The sequence below is a fragment of the Eschrichtius robustus genome, chromosome 13 (genome assembly GCF_028021215.1).
Source record: "Eschrichtius robustus isolate mEscRob2 chromosome 13, mEscRob2.pri, whole genome shotgun sequence".
NCBI classification, from domain to species: domain Eukaryota; kingdom Metazoa; phylum Chordata; class Mammalia; order Artiodactyla; family Eschrichtiidae; genus Eschrichtius; species Eschrichtius robustus.
Window position 1 is genome coordinate 35,398,830 of NC_090836.1, and position 19,676 is coordinate 35,418,505.

The 19,676-nt window shown below is 40.5% G+C and overlaps 1 protein-coding gene across 7 annotated transcripts in view; it reads right to left on the reverse strand.

The window, feature by feature from the left end:
• Positions 1-19,676, reverse strand: part of PRICKLE1 (prickle planar cell polarity protein 1) — a 107,562-nt gene that overhangs the window by 21,281 nt on the left and 66,605 nt on the right. For 2 of the 7 annotated variants that reach the window (XM_068562142.1, XM_068562141.1), the window contains one exon: positions 3,576-3,867. The exons of the other annotated variants lie outside the window; for them this stretch is intronic. The gene's annotated coding sequence lies outside the window, so the exon portion shown is untranslated. The remainder of the gene's footprint in view (positions 1-3,575; positions 3,868-19,676) is intronic. 7 annotated transcript variants of the gene reach the window in all.

Genomic DNA, 19,676 nt, shown 5'->3' on the forward strand with positions numbered 1-19,676 from the left:
TGGGAGCATATGCAAGGCCACCTCTTAAAGAAATCATCTCCACTCTGCCCATAACAATGATGTCAGCAAATGGCACGTTTAACCAAGTTCTCACTTGGAAGGGATCATTAACATATGAATTCTCCTCTTAGGACTTTCCTCGCATTTCGGAGAGATTCCTACTGCTTAGCGCAGGAGATTTATTTTTATCAGTAAATAACAGCAAAAGAAAAGGAACCAGCTCGCGGGATGCACTCAGTCAAGTACATGAAAAGTGGTTTTTATAAACAGGTTAAGTGAATATCATTATTCAAACACAAGAACTATGCTCATACTCAAGGCTAATCTTGTTTCTGAGCTACTTCTAGGTACACTAAGAGAAAGCGAAGCTTGGCATTAGTTGTCTACAGAAAGAACAAAGAGAAGCAAAAACAGGACCTCAAAGCAAGCCCAGAAAGAAACGATAGATTAATAACCCACAGCAGAGGACTGAGTCTTCGGAACTACAAATTTTAATTTCTACAATAGCCTCCTTATTACAAGGTGAAAAAATGCCAGAGGAAGGGAGAGAAAAAGATGCAATATTTAAGAGCTCTATCAGTTTATAAAATGCACATAAATAAAAGCAACTTAAAATGGTCACCAGTTCCTTGGGTATCCTACCTCTTTTTCAGGCTATATTAAAAAAAAAAAAATCCTTAAACCATCAGGATTCCTTGGGAGTGATTTGCAACATATATGTTTCTACAGTATACAACTGAACAATAGCCCATTGTAACTGACTTAAAAATACACAAATAAGTTGCCATAAATAGAGCAGTCAAGTAAATAATTCTGTGGCCAATTTCTGTTATCTCCGCTGCAAAGCAAGGCAGCTGAGAAGCTGCCTTTTTTTTTTTTTAAGTTACTTTTTTAAAGTGGCAGAGACAGAAAAAAAAAAAGGTTGCGGCTCGGCTGGTAGACTAGCTTGGAAACACTGATTTAGACAACAGGATTTGTAATTTAAATAGACTCTCTGTTGGCAAATCTAGACTCCAGTTTTGAAGACAGTTCCCAAACAGTTCTCATATAGAACTCCTCTAGCCTTCAGGTCGTGTGGGGATTTGTGAGAGGGTGGTGGTGGGCTTCACAGGTGACCACTTTCCTCTGTGGAGCTGTGAAATTAACCATGAATACCTAGGCCAGATTTCCTTTATCCTATTTCATTCCCTTTGGGCTTTCTCGGGGAAGTCATCAACTGACAGTGTACAGTCCATTACTGATTTAAATCAAACGCTGAACTATCGTATCATTGTAATAAAGGGAGTATCAGCACGCCAATGCTTCAAGCCTGGTGGATGGATCCTTTTTGAAAGCTTTTAATGGAGAACTACACATTAGCCAAGGCCCCAGAACCCTCCCAACCACAAGCCATAGCAACACTTACGAGTATTAAATGTCAGCCATTGTAAGTATGCTTCCTCTCATGCAGTTACTTGTAAATACTGTTTGTTACATTTTCAACAAGTACTGTCAGCTTTATTGCCTATTGTAAGTGTTTTCAGTGATGAAGCAGTTTGGAGACAGTTAAAAGCTTCCTACTAAAGTTCAATCTGAATGCAGCAGACCTTCCTCTGGTCTGAAAGGCGCTGTTATTGTCAAGGGTGAACTTATTCAGGATGGGGAGCAAGGCCCCCAACCAGCATCCTTTTGTTTCAGCCAGGAGGAATATTCACTGCTTGCAGATCACACTTGCGAGGAGGTTGAGAAAGGAAGCCCAGAAATTCACAGGACTCGGTTCCCTCTTGCGATCCTGGTCTCTGCCCTGTTCTCACTCAGAGAGGCCTTTTCCAACTACCCATCCCAAATATCACCCCCCCCCCCTTTTTATTTGTGCTATTGTCTTCACAGCACTGCTTGACATTATGTCTATTTGTTCATGTTTGCTTTCTTCTCCCTGAGAAGGTGGGGACTGTGGGGATTTCGTTATTGTATTCTCAGCACTGAGATTCATGCCTGGCACTTAGCAGACAAGTTCAATAAACACAAGTTAAATGAATGAATGATTTTTGGACATTCCTCTCAGGCCCTCACAGCCATACCATACCTGAAGAAGGAATGTTTCTAACCTAAAAGGCAGACTGAACTCCAGTGTCCTAATGGAGGAGACTAAGATAGAAAGACAGAAATATGCCAAGGGCAGAGAAATAAAGAAGGGAACATTTTGGTTGTCAAATGCCAGTCAGCTTTATTGGGTCTGGAAGAAAGAGATAAGCATACAAAATATAAAGCACACCTGGGTTCTATTCCTTGGTTCTCCTATGATTTGTATATAGTGACCTTGAGGTCTTTTCTGCTCCTTCTGTTTTTTCATTTGTAAAACAGACCTGCTTTCTAGCTTTAAGAGTAAGAGTTGCTCTTGGTCTCGGACATTTGGAAGGATTTGTAGCTAAAAGCCAGTCATCTAGGAAGAGTCTATTTAAATGATTGGATGTCTAAGTTTCTGAATAGAAAAGAGAAATCAAGCGCTCTAAAATTCATCAAATGATATTTCACTCACTAAATTGAAGGGACAGTTGGCATAAGTAATGTTAAGTAGGGTGACAGTTTTAGTTTTCAGGACAGCAGTTGGGTAGTTCTGACTATATAGAGATAGGTAACTAAAAGAATCACAACACCTGTAGGATGCAATTTCTAATGAAAATAAAACAGCTTAAAAAATGAATCACAGAGGACTTCCCTGGCGGTCCAGTGGTTAAGACTCCGTGCTTCCCATGCAGGGGGCACGGGTTCCATCCCTGGTCAGGGAACTCAGATCCCACATGCCGTTCGGTGCGGCCAAAAAAAAAAAAAATCACAGAATCAGGCAATGTTAGAGTTGACAACAACCTGTAGGACCCTACATCTTGTCCAGAAAAAGAAACCGAGATCCAGAAAAACAATCATAATCATAATTCTTCATGTTTGTTACCAAATTTGTTACCACTAAAAGTTTACGTAAAATGTTTTACTCTCTTGTTAATTTTAAACATTTGTGTTGTATCTCCGATGGGGCAGTATATCCTGCTGGGTCACTGAACATGTGCAAATTGTAGCATTAGCTGAGTCCCTAGCAGCCCCAGGGAAGGGCCCAAAGGAAGATATCAGCTCTTCCCAGAGTTAACAGGCTGAATGGTGTTTTATAATAGGTTGCAGTTTCTCTAGGTCTTAGATTACTTTCTTTCCCCCTTTGATTACATTTAAAGCAATGTGATTAGAGAGCACTGGTTCTTTAACATTTTCTACACCCAATCCCTCTTCAGATTTACTACTCCAGTCCTCCCAGCCATCCGTGCCCTCCCCCAACTCCTACCTCCTTTGTGAGTGAGGAAAATCCTCCCTGCAAAGTACCCAGATGCACGGGGTTTGGAGTTGGGAGCCTTAAAAGTCTATTCTCTGTCAATTACTAGGCTCTGTGACATTGGGATAAATCACTTCTCTAAGGTATTAGTTTTTTTCATTTCTAAAAATGCTAGTGTTTGGGCTAGGTCAGTGGGTAGAACTTCTGAGGAGGGAACACAACCAATTTTTCAACTAAAATAGGAATCTTTTTTTAAAAAATAAATTTATTTATTTACTTATTTTTGGCCGCGTTGGGTCTTCGTTACTGCGTGCGGGCTTTCTCTAGTTGCGGTGAGCAGGGGCTACTCTTCGTTGCAGTGAGCGGGCTTCTCACTGCGGTGGCTTCTCTTGTTGCAGAGCACGGGCTCTAGGCGCGCGGGCTTCAGTAGTTTGACTCACAGGCTCAGTAGCTGTGGCACACGGGCTTAGTTACTCCGTGGCATGTGGGATCTTCCTGGACCAGGGCTCGAACTCGTGTCCCCTGCATTGGCAGGTGGATTCTCAACCACTGTGTCACCAGGGAAGCCCCTAAAATAGGAATCTTAATATAGAAACTGATGAAAGTAAAACTGCTCTGTTGAAGCTCTGGGTTGGTTTCTTCCCAAACCCCTCCCACAACTACCTCCCCAAACCTACTCTTCCAATGAGGAGCTCAGCTCCTCCATCTCAGACTAGATGCTCCCAGAGGCTCCACCAGTTCTAATCTTTTTTGAGTCTCTTAAAATTTGATAGCTGGTTGTGACACTCATACCAGGCAGGTGTCTTGAGTCTACAGCCTAGGCTGGGTGGGAGAATATGGGGTCAGGTCCTTTCATTTGACTCTCACTCAGGGTTATGACTTCCAGTAGAAACTGGCAACCGTCTTTGCCCATCCCACTCCTCACTCTCAACTGCTCTGAAATAGCCCTTCCCCACCCCAGGAAATGTTTCTTTCCGTGGACAGATAATTAAACCAGTATTCAAGCACCTTTCCTTAAGTTCTTCAACTTTCTCTACTCCTGTAGACCTGTGGTTAAGTATACAAACATTGCTGAAAAACTGCCAAAATGTTAAGAAATAAAGAATAAATCTTCCAATAAATACTGAGAGATCTATACATGAAAAGAGATCCAAGATAGTATTAAGATGCAAATCCCAATATATAGTATGATCACATTGTTGTAACAAATAATATATGGGCTAGTGTGTGCATAGCAAAACTAGTTAGAGGAATATAAATACCAAACCATTAATATGATTTCTAGGGAAGGGCAGATGATGGGAAACTATCACTTTTGAGTTTACAGTTGACCCTTGAACAACGTGGGGATTAATCCATGTATAATTCCCTATCCTCAGTTCCTCTGCATCCAAAGATTCAGCCAACCACAGACAGTGCAGTACTGTGCAGTGTGGTATTCACTACTGAAAAACATTCGAGTGTAAGTGGACCTGTGCAACTTCAAACCTGTGTTGTTCAAGCATCAACCGTATATTTGTAAAATAAATGTACTTTTGTATCTTCATGTTATTTATAACCTTTTTCTTTTTATAATGATCATATAAAAATTTTGTAAATGGTTTAAGAAACATTAAAGAAAATATTCTACAATATTAATATAAGGAAGAAAAGCTCAGAAGCAGAAAGTGACTTTCTTGATTTAAGTTATTAGTTGATATAGGAAGATGTATGAATACGTATTTCCTCACTGTGCTATCTTCCGCTCAGTCGCAAACTTCAAGGGTGAAATCTCTGCTGCGTTATTTATAATACTTTGGGAAGGGCGTGTCACCAGTCCCACATTTCCATGGAGCCAGACATATTGGAACAGGAGCTGCCCCAGCTGATGCCTCATGAATCCATCCATTGATTCACCGATAGATTCTTTGGTTGAATCAAAAGATATCTGTTGAAGGGCAGCACTATTGGACCTAGACCCTCCCCTTAACTTAAGGACTTCGTATTTAAATTTCATATTCTATTTATATCTTGATAAAATAGAGGCATAGAGAAATACACAAGATGAGCGGGGAAAATAAACAACTGGTCTAATTTTCCAAAATACATAACAAACCATGATATGTTGCGATTATACTACAGTTGAGGTGTGGTTAAAATTCTAGTACAGGAACAAGAGGAAATGTTGATCAATCAATTCTGGTTAGAAGGTGAGAATCCAGGAAGGTGAGGTGACATCTAAGCTGGGCCTGTAAGGATTTGAATAGTTAATCAGGGTAATGAGTGGAGTTGGGTGTAGGAACCAGGGCCCAGGTTGAGCCAGTCAAAGCTTGAGGGACAAAACCGTGAGCAGCCCTTAGTAAACCCACAGTGAAGTGATGGGAGAACAGGAGCACAGGGGAGAAAGCAGCACCGGGCTCTAAATGGCTGCGTGTGCCAGGACTGCCAGGACCGCTCAGCTATTCCAGGGGCTACAGGGAGCCACAGAAGCTTAAAGAAGAGTGACATGACTGTATCTTTGCCCTCGTTAGAAAGAGGGCAGAGAGAACAGTGCAGGGAAACCAGATGGGAAGAGCCTAGAAGCCGCTCCAGGAGTCAAGGGCAGAAAACACAAGACAGTGCGTCTGAGGGTGTGATTTCTGAGGGTGTGATTTCTGAGGGCAGACAGACTGGACTGTGGTGGTCCGGTGTGTATGGAGAGGACTGAGGGGTGGCAGATGGGGGCTGACATTCTGAAGGAGTCAGTGTTCCCTTAGTTTACTGGAAAGACAACCAAGTCTTTAGCCCTGATATAAACTCCCGCTTAAAACTGCGGATATATTTCACTGCCCATGGGAGACAAACTCAAGGTAACCTGAAGTATTTACATTTCTAAGCTCAAACTTTATCTTCTTGGAATCCACCCTTAAAATATAGCATTGGCATCCTCCAGTGTTAAAGAGCTCAGGGTCCATCACTGTGAAGGAAACAGGCCCATGACTTTCAGGTTGAAAGATAATCTACGCAGAAGAACTACCCAACCAACGCAGCTGTGGAGATGAAGCGAAAGTGGAAACTTGCTGTGTTATGTGGGGTCTTCACCTAGCAGTTAGTGTTTTGTACAAAACATCTACATAATAGATATTGCTTTGTCCTTAATTTTAAAGTTATAGAATATTTGCTGCTTTACTTCATGAACTACACGATCAAAGCTATTTCACTCACCTGTGTATTTCCTTATGCTATTTAAACTCTCCGCTATCTAAGATGGTTGATTCTCCACAATGAAAAATCTGGGCCAATCAAGGCAGGTCAGCTTTTAACAGTTACCGTGCACAATAACTAATCAAGGCGTTCTTACAGCGACTTCCCTGGTGGCGCAGTGGTTAAGAATCCGCCTGCCAATGCAGGGGACATGGGTTCGAGCCCTGGTCCAGGAAGATCCCACATGCCTTAGAGCAACTACGCCCAAGTGCCACAACTACTGTGCCTGCACTCTAGAGCCCGCAAGCCACAACTAGTGAGCCCGCGAGTCACAACTACTGAAGCCCGCACTCCTAGAGCTGGTGCTCCACGAGAGAAACCACCGCAACGAGAAGCCCGCGCACTGCAACGAAAGTAGCCCCCGCTCTCTGCAACCAGAGAAAGCCCGCACGCAGCAACAAAGACCCAACGCAGCCAAAAATTAAAATTAAAAAAAAATTTTTAAAAAGTCTGTGGCTTAAAAAAAAAAAAGCTTTCTTACAGAGGTGTCAGCAAAGAATTATTTCAAGCAGCTTCTTGCCAAAATGAAAAAGGTCAGCCAAGCTTTCCATAACATTTCTTTATCTTATCTAAGATCCCAAGTCCCTTTCTGCAACTGGGAATTTAAACAAGGTGACTTTGTAGTGGGGACTTGTTTACAAGCTTTAATTAGATTGTGCCAGGGCCAGGAGTTAGAATTCAAATTGTTCTATTGGATTGACTCACATAGCTCTAGATAAGTAACTGTCTGGGTTTTTTTGAAATTTATTTTATTTTTTTTTAAACAGCAGGTTCTTATTAGTTATCTATTTTATACATATTAGTGTATATATGTCAATCTCAATCTCCCAATTCATCACACCACCATTACCACCTCCCCCCACCCCCTGCTTTCCCTTCTTTGTGTCCATACGATTGTTCTCTACATCTGTGTCTCTATTTCTGCCCTGCAAACCGGTTCATCTGTACCATTTTTCTCGGTTCCACATATACGCATTAATATACGACATCTCTTTTTCTCTTTCTGACTTACTTCACTCTGTATGACAGTCTCTAGATCCATCCACATCTCTACAAATGACTCAATTTCGTTCCTTTTTATGGCTGAGTAATATTCCATTGTATATATGTACCACTTCTTCTGTATCCATTCGTCTGTTGATGGGCATTTAGGTTGCTTCCATGACCTGGCTATTGTAAATAGTGCTGCAATGAACACTGGGGTGCATGTGTCTTTTTGAATTGTGGTTTTCTCTGGGTATATGCCCAGTAGTGGGACTGCTGGGTCGTATGGTAATTCTATTTTTAGTTTTTTAAGGAAACTCCATACTGTTCTCCATAGTGGCTGTATCAATTTACATTCCCACCAACAGTGCAAGAGGGTTCCCTTTTCTCCACACCCACTCCAGCATTTGTTGTTTATAGATTTTTTGATGATGCCAATTCTAATTGGTGTGAGGTCATACAGCAGTAATTTTGATATGCATTTCTCTCATAATTAGTGATGTATCGCAGCTTTTCATGTGACTGTTGGCCATCTGTATGTCTTCTTTGGAGAAAGGTCTATTTAGGTCTTCTGCCCATTTTTTGCTTGGGTTGTTTGCTTTTACAATATTGAGCTGCATGAGCTGTTTATGTATTTTGGAGATTAATCCTTTGTCCGTTGACTCATTTGCAAAGATTTTCTCCCATTCTGAGGGTTGTCTTTTTTGTCCTGTTTATAGTTTCCTTTGCTGTGCAAAAGCTTTTAAGTTTCATTAGGTCCCATTTGTTTATGTTTGTTTTTATTCCCATTACTCTAGGAGGTGGGTCAAAAAAGATTAAGAATGTTCTTCCTATGTTTCCCTCTAAGAGTTTTATAGTGTCTGGTCTTAAATATAGGTCTTTAATCCATTTTGAGTTTATATTTGTGTATGGTGTTAGGGAATGTTCTAATTTCATTCTTTTACATGTAGCTATACACTTTTCCCAGCACCACTTATTGAAGAGACTATCTTTTCTCCATTCTATATATCTTTGCCTCCTTTGTCATAGATTAATCGACCGTAGGTGAGCGGGTTTATCTCTGGGCTTTCTATCCTGTTCCATTGATCTATATTTCTGTTTCTGTGCCAGTACCATATTGTCTTGATTACTGTAGCTTTGCAGTATAGTCTGAAGTTAGGGAGTCTGATTCCTCCAGCTCCATTTTTTTCCCTCAAGATTGCTTTGGCTATTAGGGGTCTTTTGTGTCCCCATACAATTTTAAGATTTTTTGTTCTAGTTTTGTAAAAAATGCCATTGGTAATTTGATAGGGATTGCATTGAATCTGTAGATTGCTTTGGGTAGAATAGTCATTTTCACAATATTTATTCTTCCAATCCAAGAACATGGTATATCTCTCCATCTGTTTGTGTCATCTTTGATTTCTTTCATCAGTGTTTTATAGTTTGCTGAGTAACAGGTCTTTTACCTCCTTAGGTAGATTTACTCAGAGGTATTTTATTCTTTTTGTTGCAATGGTGAATGGGATTGGTTCCTTAATTTCTCTTTCTGATGTTTCATTGTTAGTGTATAAGAATGCAAGAGATTTCTGTGCATTAATTTTGTATCCTGCAACTTTACCAAATTCATTGATTAGCTCTAGTAGTTTTCTGGTGGCATCTTTAGGATTTTCTATGTATAGTATCATGTCATCTGCAAACAGTGACAGTTTTACTTCTTCTTTTCCAATTTGTATTCCTTTTACTTCTTTTTCTTCTCTGATTGCCATGGCTAGGCCTTCCAAAACTATGTTGAATAATAGTGGCGAGAGTGGACATCCTTGTCTTCTTCCTGATCTTAGAAGAAATCCTCTCAGTTTTTCACCATTGAGAATGATGTTTGCTGTGAGTTTGTCATATATGGCCTTTATTATGTTGAGGTAGGTTTCCTCTGTGCCCACTTTCTGGAGAGTGTTTATCATAAATAGGTGTTGAATTTTGTCAAAAGCTTTTTCTGTTGAGAAATCTACTGAGATTATCATATGGTTTTTATCCTTCAATTTGTTAATGTGGTGTATCACACTGATTGATTTGCATATATTGAAGAATCCTTGCATCCCTGGGATCAAATCCCACTTGACCATGATGTATGATCCTTTTAATGTGTTGTTGGATTCTGTTTGCTAGTATTTTGTTGAGGATTTTTGCATCTATATTCATCAGTGATATTGGTCTGTAATTTTCTTTTTTTGTAGTATCTTTGTCTGGTTTTGGTATCATGGCGATGGTGGCCTCGTAGAATGAGTTTGGGAGTGTTCCTTCCTCTGCAATTTTTGGGAAGATTTTGAGAAGTGATGGTTGTTACCTCTTCTCTAAATGTTTGATAGAATTCACTTGTGAAGCCATCTGGTCCTGGACTTTTGTTTGTTGAAAGATTTTTAATCACAGTTTCAATTTCATTACTTGTGACTGGTCTGTTCATATTTTCTATTTCTTCCTGGTTCAGTCTTGGAAGGTTGTACCTTTCTAAAAATTTGTCCATTTCTTCCAGGTTGTCCATTTTATTGGCATAGAGTTGCTTGTAGTAGTCTCTTACGATGCTTTGTATTTCTGCAGTGTCCATTGTAACCTCTCCTTTTTCATTTCTAATTTTACTGATTTGAGTCCTCTCCCTCTTCTTCTTGATGAGTCTGGCTAAAGGTTTATCAATTTTGTTTATCTTCTCAAAGAACCAGCTTTTAGTTTTACTGATCTTTGCTATTGTTTTCTTGGTTTCTATTTCATTTATTTCTGCTCTGATCTTTATGATTTCTTTCCTTCTACTAACTTTGGGTTTTGTTTGTTCTTCTTTCTCTAATTGCTTTAGGTGTAAGGTTAGGTTGTGTTTTGGTTTCTTTTTAATTTATTATTTTTATTTTTGTCTGTGTTGGATCTTTGCACTCTTTGCTGCAGTGCGTGGGCTCTAGGCACGCGGGCTTCAGCAGTTGTGGTGTGTGGGCTCAGTAGTAGTGGCTCCCGGGCTCTAGAGCTCAGGCTCAGTAGTTGTGGTGCACAGGCTTAGCTGCTCCGCGGCATGTGGGATCTTCCCAGCCCAGGGCTCGAACCTGTGTCCCCTGAATTGGCAGGCAGATTCTTAACCACTGTGCCACCAGGAAAGTCCTGGTTAGGTTGTTTGAGATTTTTCTTGTTTCTTGAGGTAGGATTGTATTGCTATAAACTTCCCTCTTAGAACTGCTTTTGTTGCATCCCGTAGGTTTTGGATTGTCATGTTTTCGTTGTAATTTACCTCTAGGTATTTTTTGATTTCCTCTTTGATTTCTTCAGTGGTCTCTTGGTTATGTAGTAATGTATTGTTTAGCCTCCATGTATTTGTGTTTTTTATGTTTTTTTCCCCTGTAATTGATATCTAATCTCATAGCGCTCTGGTCGGAAAAGATGCTTGATATGATTTCAGTTTTCTTAAGTTTACTGAGGCTTGATTTGTGACCCAAGATGTGATGTATCCTGGAAAATGTTCTATGGGCACTTGAGAAGAAAGTGTAATCTGCTGTTTTCAGATGGAATGTCCTATAAGTATCAATTAAATCTCTCTGGTCTATTGTGTCATTTAAAGCTTGTGTTTCCTTATTAATTTTCTGTCTAGATGATCTGTCCATTGGTGTAAGTGAGGTGTTAAAGTCCCCCACTATTATTGTGTTACTGTCGATTTCCTTTTTTATAGCTGTTAGCATTTGCCTTATGTATTGAGGTGCTCCTATGTTGGGTGCATATGTATTTATAATTGCTATATCTTCTTCTTGGATGGATCCCTTGTTCATTATGTAGTGTCCTTCCTTGTCTCTTGTAACTTTCTTTATTTTAAAGTCTATTTTATCTGATATGAGTATTGCTACTCCAGCTTTCTTTTGACTTCCATTTGCATGGAATATCTTTTTCCATCCCCTCACTTTCAGTCTGTATGTGTCCCTAGGTCTGAAGTGGGTCTCTTGTAGACAGCATATATATGGGTCTTGTTTTTGTATCTATTCAGCGAGCCTGTGTCTTTTGGTTGGAGCATTTAATCCATTCACATTTAAGGTAATTATCGATATGTATGTTCCTATGACCATTTTCTTAATTGTTTTGGGTTTGTTTTTGTAGGTCCTTTTCTTCTCTTGTGTTTCCCACTTAGAGAAGTTCCTTTAGTATTTGTTGTAGAGCTGGTTTGGTGGTGCTGAGTTCTCTTAGCTTTTGCTTGTCTGTAAAGCTTTTGATTTCTCCATCGAATCTGAATGAGATCCTTGCCAGGTAGAGTAATCTTTGTTGTCGGTTCTTCCCTTTCATCACTTTAAATATATCACGTCACTCCCTTCTGGCTTGTAGAGTTTCTGCTGAGAAATCAGCTTTTAACCTTATGGGACTTCCCTTGTATGTTGTCATTTATCCCTTGTTGCTTTTAATAATTTTTCTTCGTCTTTAATTTTTGTCAATTTGATTACTATGTGTCTCGACGTGTTTATCCTTGGGTTTATCCTGCCTGGGACTCTATGCACTTCCTGCACTTGGGTGGCTATTTCCTTTCCCATGTTAGGGAAGTTTTCGACTATCATCTCTTCAAATATTTTCTCGCATCCTTTCTCTCTCTCTTCTCCTTCTGGGACCCCTATAATGTGAATGTTGTTGTGTTTAATGTTGTCCCAGAGGTCTCTTAGGCTGTCTTCATTTCTTTTCATTCTTTTTTCTTTATTCTGTTCCACGGCAGTGAATTCCACCATTCTGTCTTCCAGGTCACTTATCCGTTCTTCTGCCTCAGTTATTCTGCTATTGATTCCTTCTAGTGTATTTTTCATTTCAGTTATTGTGTTGTTCATCTCTGTTTGTTTGTTCTTTAATTCTTCTAAGGGTTTGTTCTTTAATTCTTCTAGGTCTTTGTTAAACACTTCTTGTATTTTCTCAATCTTTGCCTCCATTCTTCTTCTGAGGTCCTGGATCATCTTCACTATCATTATTCTGAATTCTTTTTCTGGAAGGTTGCCTATCTCCACTTCATTTCATTGTTTTTCCGGGGTTTTATCTTGTTCCTTCATCTGGTACATAGTCCTCTGCCTTTTCATTTTATCTGTCTTTCTGTGAATGTGGTTTTCATTCCACAGGCTGCAAGATTGTAGTTCTTCTTGCTTCTGCTGTCTGCCCTCTGATGGATGAGGCTATCTAAGAGGCTTGTGCAAGCTTCCTGATGGGAGGGACTGGTGGTGGTTAGAGCTGGGTGTTGCTCTGGTGGGCAGAGCTCAGTAAAAGTTTAATCCACTTGTCTGCTGATGGGTGGGGCTGAGTTCCCTCCCTGTTGGTTGTTTGGCCTGAGGCAACCCAACACTGGAGCCTACCTGGGCTCTTTGGTGGGGCTAATGGTGGACTCACACCACGAGGTACTTCCCAGAACTTCTGTTGCCAATGTCCTTGTTCCTGCGGTGAGCCACAGCTGCACCCCGCATCTGCAGGAGATCCTCCAACACTAGCAGGTAGGTCTGGTTCAGTCTCTTGTGGGGTCACTGCTCCTTCCCCCTGGGTCCTGATGTGCACACTACTTTGTGTGTGCCCTCCAAGAGTGGCATCTCTGTTTCTCCCAGACCTGTCAAAGTCCTGCAATCAAATCCCGCTAGCCTTCTAAGTCTGATTCTCTGGGAATTCCTCCTCCCGTTGCTGGACCTCCAGGTTGGGAAGCCTGACATGGAGCTCAGAACCTTCACTCCAGTGGGTGGACTTCTGTGGTATAATTTCTCTCCAGTTTTGTGAGTCACCCACCCAACGGTTATGTGATTTGATTTTATTGTGATTGAACCCCTCCTACTGTCTCATTGTGGCTTCCCCTTTGTCTTTGGATGTGGGGTATCTTTTTTGGTGAGTTCCAATGTCTTCCTGTCGATGACTGTTCAGCAGTTAGTTGTGATTCCGGTGCTCTCACAAGAGGGAGTGAGCACACGTCCTTCTACTCCGCCATCTTGAACCAATCTCAGTAACTGTCTTTTGATGAAAGTTACTTTTAATATTTCCTTTCTCCTTTATGCTTGGAGCCCTTGCCTCTTCAGCATTGTATTTGCATTGAATTATACAGGGGCTAATGGCAGGGATCTCACCTGTTTTGTTTAATGATGGATCTATCCCAAGTGCTTAGATACGCAGGCCTGGTCCATTAGGTACTTTGCCTGCTACATTGTGGAGTCTCAGTGAATGTTTGTTGAGTGGTCAATGACTGGTTCACATTTGACCTTCCATAAACCCTGACTCAGACCTTGTTGAGCACTCCTATTTATATCTCAATTATCTATCTACTGATTCTGTTTTTATTTTTATTTGGATAAAAAAAGTGAGTCGACTAATTTAGGGTTCAGTTCTCTAGTTTTAATATTTAAAGGAACCTCATCAAGTTTATCATTTAAGTTACTCGTTCTTTTTAGCATATAAGATCTGATATGAACTCAAACCAATCGGCTAAATTGAAATCTCTTTAGAAAGCTCAACTTGTTAAATCATGTGCTCCACCCACCTCCAGACCAATAGCCTCTTTTCTCCTCTATTCCCAGTCTGTTTTTGGTATCACCAGTACTCCCAGTAAGCCAGACACCTGACCATCACAGGTGCTTCCTTCGTTAGGCGCCCTCCCTCTTGCCTGCCCTCAGTCAGTTGCTTATCAGATCTTTGCATCTTTTCAATTTTCTCTGTTGATTTGTATATCCCTCTCCCACCCCTAAAACTGCTGCCCACCCACCTCCCCAACCCTGGGATGCTACTGCAGCCTAACATCGCCTCGGGGCTTCTCTTCCCTACACTCATTCTCCCTCACTAGACCACCACAAAGCTATGTCATTCTCCTACTTTAAAATTCCCTTCTTCAGCTTTCCCAACACCTCCATGGAATAAATGAAGGTCCTCCATTTCCAGCCCCTATTGATCCCTCCAACCCTATCTCCATCACTTGTCATACCTCACCTTTGGCTCCAGAACTGGTGGTTTCTAAGCGTATCATGTTGTTTCATGACCCTTTGTCTAATCCCGCTGCTTCCTCTACTTGCAACTGTCTAGCCACTCACTTTTATTTGCCTGGCTAACTCTTACTTCAGGACTTAACTTGGGATGGGTCCAGGAATGTTCCCTGAGGCCCCATCAGACCAAAGGTTTCTACGCTGCACTTCCATTGCTCCAAGACCCTCCATTAGCCCCAAGATACCTATCTTATTCAGACCAGTCCCTACACCATAATTAGTGCTTATTTTCTTCTTCAATTAGAAATTCTATGAACTCAAGTGATGTGTTTCTCCTCCTCTGTGCACACAGCTTTGGGATAACCCAGAGGGTCAAACTTTCCACTCAGCAGCTACACCAATAAGGATAGGCTGTAGTCACTATTTTGGTTAATATTAGTGTATGGAAGAGATGTATTTTGAGAAATAGACCTCCTGATGTTTCTAGTTCCTTCAAAGAGCTTTCCCAAACAAAAGGCAGTAACAGCATCCCATGACGATCATGGTGAGGAAGCTGTTTGTCAGGGATAAAACTGCGGTCTGGGTGGATCTGGAGGCTACAAACATCCCTCGTGCCCTTTGGGGAAAGGGAGCGCTGCCTCCTAGCAGGCCATCGAGTACCTCGTACAGGGCCTTCCTTTCACTGAACATGCAGTGACCTAAAGATGGGGGTGGGAAAGAATGAGGAGTCAAGTATGTATTAGAATTGCGTGTCACTTTGGACATATAATGTGATGTTACTGCATTTTATCTGGTGATATATTGAGTAAGAACATAATGTCAAGTGAACCTCTATTATTATTATTATTATTATTATTAAGCAGCTATAACGTATGGAGCACTTGAACGCTAGGCCTTGTGCTAAATCCTGTACATTAAAAAAAATCCTGATAACCACATGATAAGGTAGATCTTATATTCCTCACTTTACAAATGAGAAAAGTAAGGTAAGTTGCTCAGTCCTCTGGTCATCAGTGAATTAGTGCAAGAGCCTGTATTCAGAACTGGGTCTGACATCAAAGCCTACAGTCTTAGATCACTATGTTATTTGCTTTTAAAGCAGAGCTTCTTATAAATAGTGAAATAAAATGCTTTGTTTTCCCTAACTTGCCACTCAGCGATATCACCAGAAAGTAGGACGGATAATTCTAGAAGTTTCATACTGCGTTATTTCATCTAGAAATGAAGCAGTGATTGTCGGCCTCACTGAGGGATGCTCAGTGACAACACACTGGCTCTGCTGACCTCTAGGACCAATATGTTGCACAGCTCAAAGGATCTGGATCACCCTTAGCCCCCAATCCTGGGGATCCTCAGACAAATGCGACTCTGAGCTTTTGGAAGCAGTTCACTGCACCATTTTAATTTCTACAGATACAAAATCATTTATTGTCCAAATACAACAAAACTGGCCTGTATTTGAAGATCATTTGTGTAACAGTTGCTCTGATGCAACTATTCGTCATTACAGTATCAGGGTGCGCTAAGCTCCTACTCAAGTAAGGGTTTCACTCTCGGATGGGTTCAGAAGCCCAACCATAAGCTCCTCAACTTACAGGCAGATTATGCTGAACAAAGGGCAAACCATGAGAATGGTTCGCTTTATAGCTCGTGTGTGACCCATTCTACTGAACGCATCTCACACGACATCCTGAAGGCAAAAAAGGCACTGAAGTAATAATGCAGCCATTAATAAGCCTGTCAGACAAAATTGATTACAGCTCAACTCCCAGGACCATAATACATTATTATTATTATTTTACTAAGGTCCTTCGGTTCAGTTGTAGCACATGAAAGAAACAAAAGACAACAGAATTAATAGTCTGTCTGGCAGCATTTCTTGGCAATTGTTATTGCCAGTATGTTCCCCAACAAAAATTTGTTGCAGATGAGTGCAAATAATAGGAAACTATTAAGACTCATATAATACCACACAGGCTTGTAAAGACAATCTGCTTCTTACTGAAGGGCACACATTTTTTACTTAAAACACAAACTCTAGCTCTGATTTAAGACTGCTGACTACTTTGTTGCTTATGTAATAGAACAAACCACGTTTCCATTATCCACCATTTCTGAAGTTTTTAGCTTCTCTTTCAGTAGATGCTAACAAGATTCCAGGAATCTCTGAAATGCTTCTCTCCACCTTTTGGAAAGGTATGTTTGGGAGGGGGAGTAATTTAGTGAAGACTGAAAGTATCATTAGCAAAATAGTTTTATGACATAATGCTTTCAGGATTTAAAGAGTCAAATGTTTTTTGAAAAAATCCAACGACATGGTTAGACAACCTCTTCAAACGGAGCCACCATTCAAAAGATAAAAGAGGAGCGCCACTTCCTGCACAAGCAACATTTCTGATCATCTTCTTGTCTTTCCAAGAATCTTTACAGTGACTTTCCTGAACATGTAACTATCTGATTCCTAAGAACACCGTTCATGAAGTGCAGCATTTTTTTTTTTTTTTGCACAATCAGGGAAATTAAAATCTACAGAAAAATGCTTGTCACCCTACAGAAAAATGTTTCTCATGCCTCATTAAGAGAGTTCTTAGGGAGAATAAGTATGATGTTCACATACGTAACTATTTGGGTTCCTTGAAAGCCTATAGTAGGAACATCTAGGCATTTTGACGCTGATGCTGTGTAATAAAAAATTTAATTTGTAGTGGAATTATAAGGGGAAAAAGAATTCAAGATGACCACTAGTGTGCTAGCTAGGCTGCACATTTTCTGTGCATCGTGAGGAAGATACTCTCACCGCTAACAGCGCTAGGACAAATTAGGAAAAAGTGGGCTGGGACCTCTGCCATGTGACTCCTAGAAGCCTGTCAACAGGTATGGCAGCTAGGACCCTCACCGGGTAGATGCTCTGTGACAGTTTTTGTTTTGAGTAGGTGAGGAACTGACAGTTAATTTAAAGAATGGCTTGGGAATGAATGGACATTTATGGTTCTGTTTTTTTCCCAGAGGGTTTTATGTGTTAGATAGCTCTTAAAGGGGAAATATAGGGGCTACTTACCCAAGGTATTAATAGGTATGATTTTTTTTTTAAAGTATTTGCTTCTCTGCTCCTTTATACTTCCAACTATCAGGGACCCACATTTTACACTGGAATGTATTCTTAGGGCAGACGGGGGAAAAGGGCCAAGTTTCAGATGTCTCTTTTCTCTATTTCTTTCCTTCATTGTAAGGTTTCCTTATGGAGCTTTCAGTCTTAGGTTTCCATAACCTCCTAATGCAAAACAGGCTAAGAGAAGCAGTGAATGTAACAAACCATGTGTTGCTCTGCTTTCCTTTTTTTGAGGAGGAAAAATCCAGCTTACAAGAAGAGTATGCAAATTTAGCAGTTCACTGCTAAAATTAAAGATGTTTTAAAGGTTTCTTAACCCCAGTCTTGGTCATCTTGTAATATTTTAAAATATAAATGGAAACATATGATTGTGATAAGCTCTGATTTTACTTAGAAGCACAGAGAAGATGCTAAGACCGTGGAAAATAGTTTACAAAATTAATTTTGACTTATGGGGCAATCTGAATATTTTCACCTCAGCCAAAGATAAAGAGACACACACAAAAAATTAACTGTAAGGATTTCATTGTGAAATTGACACTAGCGCTTTCTGAACCCTGGATTCACAATCTGTATCTGGGCTTCCACAGGCTTGCATAAATTATTCAACATTTTTATGGCTCAATTCACCTGTCAAAGAGAAGGGCCTTTTGACAACACTTCACACCTGTTACTTATCTGGAACAGTTCTGGGCTTAGCGACTCCCCACCTGGATGCGCATGTCCAGACTTTCCTCACACTCATTTTACACAAGGGGATAGATTCTTTGCAGTGCTGGGTAGTAAAGAAATTAAGACACACACTAAAATCCCTGGAATTTTCCCAAATAGACTATCACAATACAGATCTTAACTAAAGTAATCACAGAAAAGAGCACAGACCTTTACAAAACCATCATAAGAGACAGTCTATTTAGAGCTCTTCCATGTAACACACAAAAAACAATTAAGGGCCACAGACTTCAATGTCTGTTCTAAGGAAAGCACCATCCAACCAAAAACAAACAAACAAGTAACAAATTATGAAAGCTGATTTTTCTTCTAGGTCTTACAGTCGTAAGAAATGTGAATGTCCAAAATAAATTCTCATCAGAATATTCCCAGCTGGGGTAATGCTCAGCTGTGGAAATCTTTATCCCCCACACTTTCTTCCTTCCCTAACTCAATTACCATAATAAAGGGATGAAGCCTAGGTCAAGTTTGAGATTCCCACATCCTCCACAAATCCCTCCCTGTGGTCCTCCCATCATCAATCTGCATGTAATTCGAAAGGGGGTCCTGGTTATTTAATTAAGTGACAAAGGGGATTCTTGGGGAAAAGAGGTTTGACACAAACATCTAGTTTAAATTTTACGTCTGTGGCAAAAACAACAACAACAACAAAAACCCCACTTCCTCACAAAAATCATACATGGATTTTAGAAGTTCTAAATGATCATCACACTGGAGTATTAATTCTGCTGATGGTTCTTTAAAAAGGGAAATGAGATGCGAAGAAAAGTGGAGTCCTAGGAGAAGTCTACGTCATAAAATATGAGGGTGTTTAAAAAGCAGGGGATGTTAAAAGTTGAATGCAGATTTCTGAAAACAGAGCCAGAGTAAGCTCAGAGGCGCCTCTCCTGGACCAGAGTCCTGGGAGTGGTGCCAGGGGAGGAAACTTCTTGTTCAGGGAAACCTGGTAGGCAGAGTATAGGAAAATTGCTTAGTTATAATCCAAGGGTCTTTAAGGAGAATATTCCGATAATGAACAAGTGTACCTGCCTCCCAAATGAGCACATTTGGGCAGAACGTCTGAATGGAACTTGGGTCACTTGGAACCGATTCTACAGACGGGGTTACTTCTTCTCCCTTTTGGTGGCATCCAAGCATGGTAAGTACATTAGGGAACTATACTGCTGCAAACTGGGCTGTGTTGAAATTAATGAGGTTTGTATTAGTGGGGACTCTTTTTGTAAGGAACAGAAACCAGACTAATTTAAGGGAAAAAAGGGTGGGGAGTGATCACTTACTGGATGGATACAAGAGGTGTCTCAGGCAACACAGAGCAGGATTGTAGCTGAGCTTCAGAAAATGTGATTCAGAAATCTAGACAGTATTCTTTCTTCCTCTAGTCCTCCGTCTGCTTCTTTCTGGTTAACATTTTGTG